The following is a 10,849-nucleotide window of genomic DNA, read 5'->3' as shown; positions in this document are numbered from 1 at the left end:
GTTTTAATAAGCGGAGTAGTGAAAATACATTTGTTTCCTGTCATTTGCATATGAGTGCAATAGAGCGCTGCATTGGGAATCAGGCGGCCTGTCTTTGCTACCAGCCAGCTCTGTGACCTTGCATAAATTGCAGAAAAGCATAATGGTAATGTGTGCACTTTCTGGAGACAGTGTATGGACTTGGTTTTAACAACTCATTCTCTATAGCTGTGGGAACGTCGCTTTCTTTGGAACCCAAAGTTTTCTCATTTGTAAATAGCAATTCCAGTAATCTAGCTTTGGGGATCATTGTATATGAAAGAAGTATATGAAATAATGTATGTAAAACAGTTATCCCATTGCCTGGCATGTAAAATACCTCAATAAATTTATACATTTAGCAAATATATTTTTCTTGCTAAGACCTCCTGTCATGGGCTGAGTCGTGCCCTGCAAACTCCACCAATGCCTTTCCCGCACCCCCCCACCCCCACCAATTCATATGCTGAAGTCCTGATACTCCATACCTCAGAATAAGACTGTATTTGAAAATAGGGTCTTTGAAGGGGCGATTAAGTTAAAATGAGGGCATGGGATGGGGCCTCATTCAGTATGACCGGTGTCCTTGTGAGTAGAGATCAGGACACATGCAAGTACAGATGAAAGATGAGGTGAAGACACAGGAGGAAGGTGGCCATCTACAAGCCAAGAAAAGAGGCCTCAGAAGACACCAGCCCAGCCCACACCTTGATCCCGGCCTTCTAGCCTCCAGGATCATGGGCAGATTCCTGTGGTTTAAGCACCCTGGTCTGGGTACAGTTGTGAATCTTCAGGTGCTTCTGAGCCCTAGCGCACTAATGACCACACAGTGGGGACCCTCACCCAGGAACCTGCTGCAGGGGCCAGGGGAGGCCATTGTCTTGGATCTGGCATCGTGACAGCTTAGCTTTTGATGAAGTACCCAATTAAGGGAGGGCAGGATATTTCAGTGACTGCAGTTAAAAGGTCAAGGCTGCAACTTCAAGCCATTATGCTTTGAGTTCCTTTTTGCTCTTAATCTGTTTGATAATAGGCATGGGTTATCTGCAAATGCCTGACTGGCTTTGAGAGAAACTAAAGTTGTCTCATTTCCTACATCCCAGAGGAGACTGTGAGCTACTCTCACTGGAGAACCAACTATCAGCATGGTTTGGGCATAAATTTTATCCAAGAAGACAGGAACAGTGCAAGGGAGAAACAAATGAAATGAAATGAAATGAAATGAAATGAAATGAAATGAAAGAGGCAATCTTGCCATGCTGAGTGGGGACCACAAAGTAACACCACAGCAAATATGCTGTAAAAATAGTAAGCATATCCTCTCAAGAAAACAACATGATAATTTCCGATCCTTTCATGTAGAACATGCAAAAGAGCTTTGAAGGAAACACACACACACACATACACACACACACACACACACACACACACACAATACCTGAGATATCCAAGCTAATAGAGGTTTAAAAAAAAACACAGCAGCATAGAGTATCTAACAAGGAAGAAAATATCTGGGGTACAGAGTGCCAAAGTCCCTCATCAATGTCATCATTTGAAGCCCTGGTTTGGTCAGTCATCTGCAACCAGCCCACATGCTTTGATTGACTGAAATTTGGATATTTGGGTTTCCTGTATCATCAACCTCCACGTGACTTCTGAACTCAATTGTCTTCTGCCCCCCTGATGTCAGCTGGGGAAAAGGACAGAGTGAACGTTGGAGGGGGCACGAACTGCTTCTCAGACTGTCAGAGAAGCGGCTGTTTCCTCTGAACAGGGACTGAATTTCAAGAATTTTGTCGCAATGCTTTTTACCTCTTCTCCATCTTTGCAAATTTGGATTCTATAAACATCTGTATGTATTTTTGCATCACTGTGAAAAATAGCTACAACTTTGATTTAATTTTAAAGTATCTTTTTGAATATTTTGAAACCATCTAGATGGTACTATGATCTGAGAATCCTTAGTTTGGAAGATGCGTTGTTCTCCAAGGAGCCAAATGGCACCTTCCAACCAACAATTTTAAAATTATGAGAAGCTTGCTGGTGGCTCTGAACTCTCACCTTTGCTTTCTATCAAATGAAAAGGATGGTCAGAAGAAAAGAGACGTTATTTCTTTAGTCTTTGCAAAGTTCGCTCAGTCTATAAAATCTCTACTAGATTTTTCCCGTTTCCAAGGACTGTGGCTCTGTAGTGCTTACCGACTATAACTTAAACAGGTTTCATAACTTTCTGCAAAGGCATGGTTTTAATTCAATTTCAAGCTTCTACCCTCTTAAATGATGACTTCTCTCATGCTTGCTTAATTTTTTTCTTGCCTTGTGCCACTGTAATTATTTTAATATAAATCAAATGCAAGAGGATAGAATTTTCAACCATATCCTTCTACTTGACAAAGTCCTACTCTACACGGAACTCAACTCAGATCCCTCTAACAACCTTTAAGAATCTTCTCCAGATGGATAGATCCAGTCCTACCCTTCCTAAGCGTCCTACAGCATCATGTATGCCCATCTAGAATATCACCACATCAGAAATGTCCTTCAACACTGGATTTTACACTCCTTGAGGAGAGAAGCAGTACACGATTTTTCTCTGTATTCCCAGGGCCTGTATATACAATCCCCGGAATACAGTCAATGCTCCACTAATCCTTGTTGAATTGACTCATTAAGGCTCTATTGAGATCAAAGACACCATCAGATACCTCTGTTTTATGAAAACTCGCTCATGATCAAGGTACTAAAAAATAAAGACTATCCCAAGATGATGTTTATACATGATATTCCATCTTTGGGACGATTTTCCATAAGGTTACCAAAACAGTCTCACATCTGTAACATGATTCTTTTCAGGGCCATTGTCTTTGGAATTCATAAAAAAAAAAAAATACTACTGAGGAAAGAGCCAATGTCAATATCCTTGCTACTCTGAGAGCTACAATGAATATAAAGATGGCTAGAGCAATTTAGGACCTTCTGAGTTCTATCTTTTTTTCTCTATATATTTCGTTAAGAAGGGTGAGAATCAAAAAGAATCAAATCAATCTTTGCTTTACATGCTTATTTCTGTGACCATGAAATGTCCTCAGGGGTGTTTGCTTAGTATTATAGATAGATAGATAGATATAGATATAGATATATGAGTGACACCTGAAAGGGGCTTAGCATTTTAGGATTTGAGCATGATTCATCTTAATGTTTTAAGGCCTCATTCAACAAATACATACAATTTACTATTTGCCAGGCACAGTGCTAGATGCTGGGATTGTAGCAATCACTGCTGGTTCCTACCCCAATCCAATTCCTGCCCACCCCCACCCCCACCCCCACCCCCAAATTCCTTATTAATTTTGATCAAGATGAGAATATACCTGGCTAAAAATCTCAAGCTCCCCAGACTGTCAGAATTGGGTGTGGCAAAGCAACACCGTTGCAGATAAGAAGATATAAACCAAGGGCTTCCAGGAAATCATTCTTATAAATTTAAACCATTCTGGGGACAGCTCTCTGTTACTTGCTGCTGAGTAAATCTCTGGCAATGCAGCAAGGCAAACCCAAGGACTGTTGTGGTGTGGCACTTATCCGCCAGAGGAATGATAGGGCTTAAATGTTGACGTCTCATATCCTGAGGCTTTTATTTCTAGACCAATCTGAAATTGTCTCAGTGGGTGGATGAATGAGAAGAATTGAGGAAACACACCTTCCCCTGTTTTAGGGAAGGAAGTGGATTACAGGCCCATATTATTACCACTAGGCCTAAGATACAGTGTGGGTGTTTGTTGTAAGGCAGCATCATGCTAATGAATCCAGCTGGAGTTTGTATTCTGGGGATGGGTGAAGCAATAAAGCTGTAAGCGAAGGATCCATTCCCACAGTGCTATGCAACACCTCTGGGCAACAATCTGGCCCTTCCAAGGGAGGCAACATGATCATTATAGGAAGACTCGGAGGCATTCTCTATTCTTCTAAATCCAGATTTCCCTACCGACACTGCCGCTTAATGCCCTTGAAGAGAAGGCAGTCCAGGACAAGAGTTTCCTTATTAGCAAACAAATTATGACTAGAAGCCAAAAACAACCAGCAGAGGAGTATCTGGTTTGGGGAGAGGAGGCGATGCTAAATGAATTTAAATAGAGATATATTATTGCATTTCCTGCCTCTCTTTTGAGGTCACCTCAGTCCTTAGATCATCTTTTGTAATAATCATTCACCTCTGACTGGAAAAGCAATGTCACTCCCACTGGCCATGGGTAAATATAGTAAGACAATTGCAAAGCAATGCCTTTGAGGAGCCAGCATCCTCTATAGGGAGCAACCTCATCTCAATAACAAAGAGATAGTGAGGGACCTCCAGCTGGCCTGCTGGGTGTTCTTGGACTCAAACAGCTGCTTCCGGATGTGTCATTCCCACCTTTCACTGCCTTTCGGCGGAAATATTTACTGGCTCACGCATGGAATAGAAAATCTTTCCAATTAAGCAAGTTGGTATAAAAAAGGCCCAAGGTGAGAGTTGGCGAAGTTTCCTGGAGGAACCCACTTCATGTGGCAACCTGAGTCCCAGCGGAGAGCCAAGGGGGTTCCGGGCATGTCAGATGACTTTGGTCACAGATCTGGGACCGGGTGCCGAGGACAACGTCCTTCTCATTTTTTTCCTTTATTATCTCATTGCTGCTGTTGAAGCTTTTAGTTTTTCCAAGGCATAATCACAAATGCCCTGCTCCCCTGACAGCTGTGTGTGTGTGCGTGTGTGTGTGCACGCGTGTGTGCAAAAATGCCCATATGTTTGTAGAGAAAGAAAAATAGGTGGGAAGAAAGAGCCTCCTGCCCCCTGGAGACTGAGGTATTTGCAATTACTCAAGACATTTGTAAATAACTATACTTACAGTACTGTCTGAATAGCTAAAATATAACAAACATGGAAAAGAAGGGAGTGGACTAAAATAAAGAGGTGAGTCTTAGGAAGGGGCCTTGCTGCGTAGTTTAAAGAGCAAGGTTTTTTTTTTTTCTCCCTCTATCACCTGCCTACCAGGTCCCGGCCAGCTTGTCTTGCCAAGGCCAGTGACTCAGCAGAGCATGCCTCCACAGCTACTGAATGACACCCTCGGAACAGTTACTGTGGGTCTCTATACTCAGGAGCAGCATAGAGACTGATGAGGCATTGTATCTTTGTTCCTGCTGTTTTCATCTCACAATGCATGCCCACCACTGTGTACATTTTCTGCACGTCTCTACATTGCCTCAGTGCTGTAAGTGATGCAGTAAGGGGCCACGAGAGAGGCCTCCTGCAGTCTCTCCAGGTTCCAGCTTGCGATTTTCTTATCTGACTCTGCATTTAGAACAGCTGGATGGCTCCAGCCCTTGCCAAATGTTGCTTGGAGCTGTGCACCGGGGGTATCTTGCTTTGTGACATGATTAAGTGAAAGCATACGCTTTCTCTTTCGTTGACTTTCTCTGTGCCCGGAGCTGAAATCAATCCAATCAGTAAAATCCTGATGCAGCAAATGGTAAACCTCAAGGCTTACTACTGTTACTGAAAAAGGGTCAAACGCAGCTCCCTTGACACAGCTGGGGGGGGGGTTGCCTTTACCTGGAGACCATGAATTTCCCTCTGTTGAAGAGCATGAAATTGCCATTAGATGGAGCTCAATGAAAGAAAAAATAGAGGATGGGCTTTTTCTGGGTTAGAAAGAGGTTTTTCCTGGGAAATCTGGAACTGTTAAAGGGACAAGTTTCATTCTGGTATGTGATTTTACAGAGGAAAACTCCATATAAACTCAGCAGATGTCTCTCTGACATTAATGTTACCAGTGCAAACCCATATGCCTAACCATCAGAGAGGAAACTGGCAAGTGGGAAATATGGGGACCCAGGAAATGACACCAAAATAATAGGGGTGCCTTGGAAGCTCAGCCAGTTAAGTGTCTGACTTCCACTCAGGTCGTGATCTTTCAGTTCGTAGGTTCGAGCCCCACATAGGGCTCTCTGCTGTCAGCATGGAGCCCACTTCAGATCCTCTGTCTCCCTCTCTCTGTGTGCATTCTCTCTCTCTCTCTCTCTCTCAAAAATAAATGAACATTTAAAAAAATTTCAAAGAATAATCTAGTTTATGTCATGTGGGAGGTAAATTATACCAGCAAAGTCAGATTTCCTTATAATTTGTATAATGAGCTCTTTTCTAGCTTGTTTCCATCTCTCTGCTCCTCAGTCATCCAGGCCACCAGGAGACTTTCTGGCATTCATACATGGAACAAGCTAGATTCAAAGAGATGGATGGGCTGGGAAGAGAAAGGCAACTCAGAGTGTATGGTGAGAAGGAAGTTTCCAGTCTGGCTTTGTGTGAGGGTTTGCAGGACGAAGTCAACTACTACGGCCAGGCACGATTGTTCTTTGCTTTATGGGGAGGGTCAACTCAGAATGTGTGCGATCCTGTGTAACAGGGAAAATGCATGTGTCATGGGAAAAACATAACCCTTCTGAGTATCACAGAAGAAAAAAGAGTGTAGTTTTTTGTTAACACCCAGCTAGTGATATTACTTAACTGTATCATAATTATGGATATTCCATTGAGTGACATTGGAAATTTGCAAAGGATGTTTCATTTCAGAGCTTCCGCACGCTGAGGTTTCAAACTACCATAGAGTTCACACGTCAAGAGAAAGAAAATAAAAATTAATCATTTCGCTGAGTTTCTTCATACCCACATGAAACCACAGTACGAGACTTTTATGCTATAAGCAGTGAAGAAATTATGGATTTAAAAGGTGAATTTGATTCTATGAATTGATCTGTACCAATAGATTTTTAAAAGGAGTCATTTTCCTTCTGTTTTCTTTTTTTATATATAAATTCTTTTTTTTTTAATTTTTTTTAACGTTTATTCATTTTTGAGACAGAGAGAGACAGAGCATGAATGGGGGAAGGCCAGAGAGAGAGAGGGAGACCCAGAATCTGAAGCAGGCGCCAGGCTCTGAGCTGTCAGCACAGAGCCTGACATAGGGCTGGAACCCAGGGACCAGACTGAGAGAAAGTTGGACCAAAGTTGGACGCTCAACAGACTGAGCCACCCAGGCATCCCTGTTTCTCTTTTCTAACTGTACCTATGCAATTCTCCCATCAATGTACAGATTGTCCATTTGTCCTTTCCTTTCCACCCTATACACATCACTTGACATGTCAGAAGAGATGTGCCTTTAAAGTATTTGTTTGAAAATCAAAATATATTTTAAGCTTTTTTTAAACTGGTGGTTGCCAGAGGGGAGAGGGGATGGGTGAAATAGATAAAGGGGATTAAGAGGTACAAACTTCCAGTTATAAAATAAATAAGACACAAAGATGAAAAGTAGAGCATATGGAATATAGCCAATAAGATTATGATAACGTCGTGTGGTGACAGATGGTGACTATACTTATCATGGTGAGCACTGAGTAATGTATAGAATTGTTGAATCACTATGTTGTACACCTGAAACTAATATAACATTGAATGTAATTACACTTCAATTGAAAATATGTTTTAATCTCACTGAAAGAGTCTTTATTACATTATTAGGGATAATTTCAGACAAAACATCTTTTAGAGAATGAATAATTAAACTGTTGTAAATCATTCTACATAGATAGGAGTTCACATACTAAGTATGCATAGTACAAAATACTCCATACAAAGTAGTACATTGTGGTATCCTTTGTGTAGGTGGCAGGTGCTCTCAGTTGGGTCAGCTAGTTAATGCTTTCTGAAAAGACATCCCCGAGGTCCTTAAAGATGTCAAAGATCTGAGCTCCTTCACTAGAACTCAAATGATGCTCTCCCACGCCTCCACTTACATCCTGATTTTCACCCTAAACACAACTATCCACCTGGTCTTGAGTCTGTTCACACCCGAAAACAAAGGTGGCAACGTATAGGAAACAGTAGACTTGTTACCGAGTCTCCAGGAAGATATTTTTCTCCCAAAGAATAAGGGAAGAAATCTCCAGGGGCAGAAAGGCAAGACGGAAGAAGAGGAAGAGGAGAACATCGCTTAATTAAACAGTGCCAAGCCATTAGTCTATGCTTCAAAGCTAATTTCATCAATGAGTGCCTGTGTGGAATGTTAATTTGGATTTCTATTCTTGCATTTACCCCCTTTAACAAGAAAAAAATGTAGATTCCCCAGGACTCAGTGACTGATTGGGGAATGAGAAAAGGAAAGGATCAAGGAGGGTGTGGTGTTCGTGATTGGCAACATCAGTAGATGATGGTGTTGTTCACTGAGATCAGGGTGGACACTTCTACAAGTTTAGTGCTAGGTTGATAAATGTAGAACATGTCTATCTGTATTCAATAAAAGACAGTGTTGTAAAGAATGAAGGTACTATTGCATTATATTTATATAATATTTTATAGTTCTCAAAGTTTTTTCAAAAACACTATCTCTTTTGATATAACAGCCCAATAAAATATGTAGGTTAATTATCAATAGCCTTGTTTCAGAGATAAGAAATCTGAGGCCCCAAATGCTTAAATGACTGTCCAAAGATCACTGAGGAAAGAAGTAGCAAGGTGGGGCTTGAACTTCGGTCTTCTGTTTCTGAATCTTTAGACCACTGAGTTTAGGGGCTCCTGGGAGACTCAATCGGTTGAGCCTCTGACTCTTGATTTCTGTTCAGGTCATGATCCCAGGGTCATGGCTTCGAGCCCCTCAACGAGCCCCATGTAGGGCTCCATACTGAGCATGGAGCCTGCTTAAGATTCTTTCTCTCTCTCTCTCTCTCTCTCTCTCTCTCTGCTCCTGTGCTCCCTCTAGAATAATAAATAAATAAATAAATAAATAAATAAATAAATAAATATAAAAAATAGACCCCTGAGTTTAGTATTTAACTATTCTTTGTAACTTCAAAATTTGTAAGTTAAGTCATTGTTCGGAAATTAGAGCATGTAGTCTCTGAAAAAGAGAATAAGGGTGTATGTTTAGTCCCTGATTTTCTCTATCTTAGCATTCTTGACCTTTTGGGCCAGGAGTTGCCTGTGCATTGGAGGGTTTCTAGTAGCAAACCTGGCCTCTACCTGTTAAATGCCAGTACCACTTTCCAAGTTGGGACAAGTAAATATGCTTTCAGTCATTGCCAGATATTCCCTGAAGGGCAAATCACCCTTGATTGAAAGTCACTGATTTAGCATGTTATAATCCTGGGCACATAGACGTCCAGTAAATTCCTGGTGATTGAAAGCTAATATGCATTCTGATATGTTTTTAATAGAAACTGATCAAACAACGAAGTTAAATTGGAGTGTAAAGTCAAGGACCTGGCCTTTTTAGCATTTGGCACGGTGCCTGGTAAACTGGGAACGATTGTGACGGTGACTCTCCTGTGCTGATTAGCAGAATCAGCACAATTCTGTAGGGATTAATGCAGGAAGAGAAGAGGGACACAGTTTCTTTCAAAAGCAGGGATGTGCCGTCTCACTCTGCCTCCACACTGCAGCGGGTCCGGAGGAGAGGACACAGTCATGTACATTTCCCTTGTTTAGAAATCCCAGGCACAGGGGAGGAGCTCATTAAAGGGCGGTGAGTACGAGGAGCCCGGGACTCGAGCACCTTGGGAGTGGAGTCTATTTCTATCTCTGCTACTAACCGAGTAGTAAGACCTTTGGCAGGTCACTGCACTTCTCTGGACTCCGTGTCCTCATTCATAAAATGAGGAGGTTGGAATATATTATCTCCTAGGTACCTTCCAGCTTGAACATTTATTTATGATTCCATGATACAGGTCCCCAGTGCCCCGTTTGAAAACCTGCAGATTGCATGTATTACTGAATTCAAGCTTTCACATTCTTTCAAAGGTACTAAAGCACATACGCTATTTTTTAAATAACATTTCCAATGCGGGCTGAGGCAACATCCTCAAATCAAATACGTGAATATTTCTGCAGTAAAATGTATGCCTGTTCTTACTCAGTGAAATAAATAAAGATAATTAACAGCAATGCATCAGTTCGGGTTAGATTTTTTCGGCCACAAAAGCAAGCAAACAGGGGGCGCCTGGGTGGCTTGGTCGGTTAAGCGTCCGACTTCGGCTCAGGTCATGATCTCACCGTCGGTGAGTTCGAGCCCCGCGTCGGGCTCTGTGCTGACCGCTCAGAGTCTGCAGCCTGTTTCAGATTCTGTGTCTCCCTCTCTCTCTGCCCCTCCCCTGTTCATGCTCTGTCTCTCTCTGTCTCAAAAATAAATAAACGTTAAAAAAAATTAAAAAAATTTAAAAAATTAAAAAAAAAGCAAGCAAACAGAAACCCTTCTTGATTTTCAGACCACTTTAAACTTCAGAATTGGGGATATGCCATCCTCCATGTGTACTTAATTTTGATTATTGATAATTCATTAATAAACTTTGTTATAAATAAGTAAAGTCTGCTAAATTAGCCTAGGGTAAAGTTTTTAAAAAATTTTGGGATATAAGAGTTTTATTTAAAAAAATAAAAGGCTACAGGGCACCTGGGTGGCTCAGGCAGTTAAGCATCCAGCTTCGGCTCAGGTCATGATCTTGTTGTTTGTGAGTTTGAGCCCCATGTCGGGCCCTGTGCTGACAGCCTGCTTCTGATTCTGTGTCTCCCTCTCTCTGCCCCTCCCCTGCTTGTGCTCTGTCTCTAAAAATAAATAAACATTAAACATTTTTTTAAATAAATAAAAGGCTTTTTCTCAATATGTATTATCTTGGTTTCCAATTTCAAAGCTGACTCAATAGGCAGTCTCTAAGGCCTTGATTTTTATTCTACTATTTTGTTATCATGCAAAAATAATGATTATCTCAGGTAATACATGTGACGGGAAAAATATGAATGAAAATGAAAACG

The sequence above is a fragment of the Felis catus genome, chromosome B1 (assembly GCF_018350175.1).
Source record: "Felis catus isolate Fca126 chromosome B1, F.catus_Fca126_mat1.0, whole genome shotgun sequence".
Lineage (NCBI taxonomy): Eukaryota > Metazoa > Chordata > Mammalia > Carnivora > Felidae > Felis > Felis catus.
The sequence above is the reverse complement of the archived record's forward strand: the minus strand, read 5'-3'. Positions refer to the sequence as shown.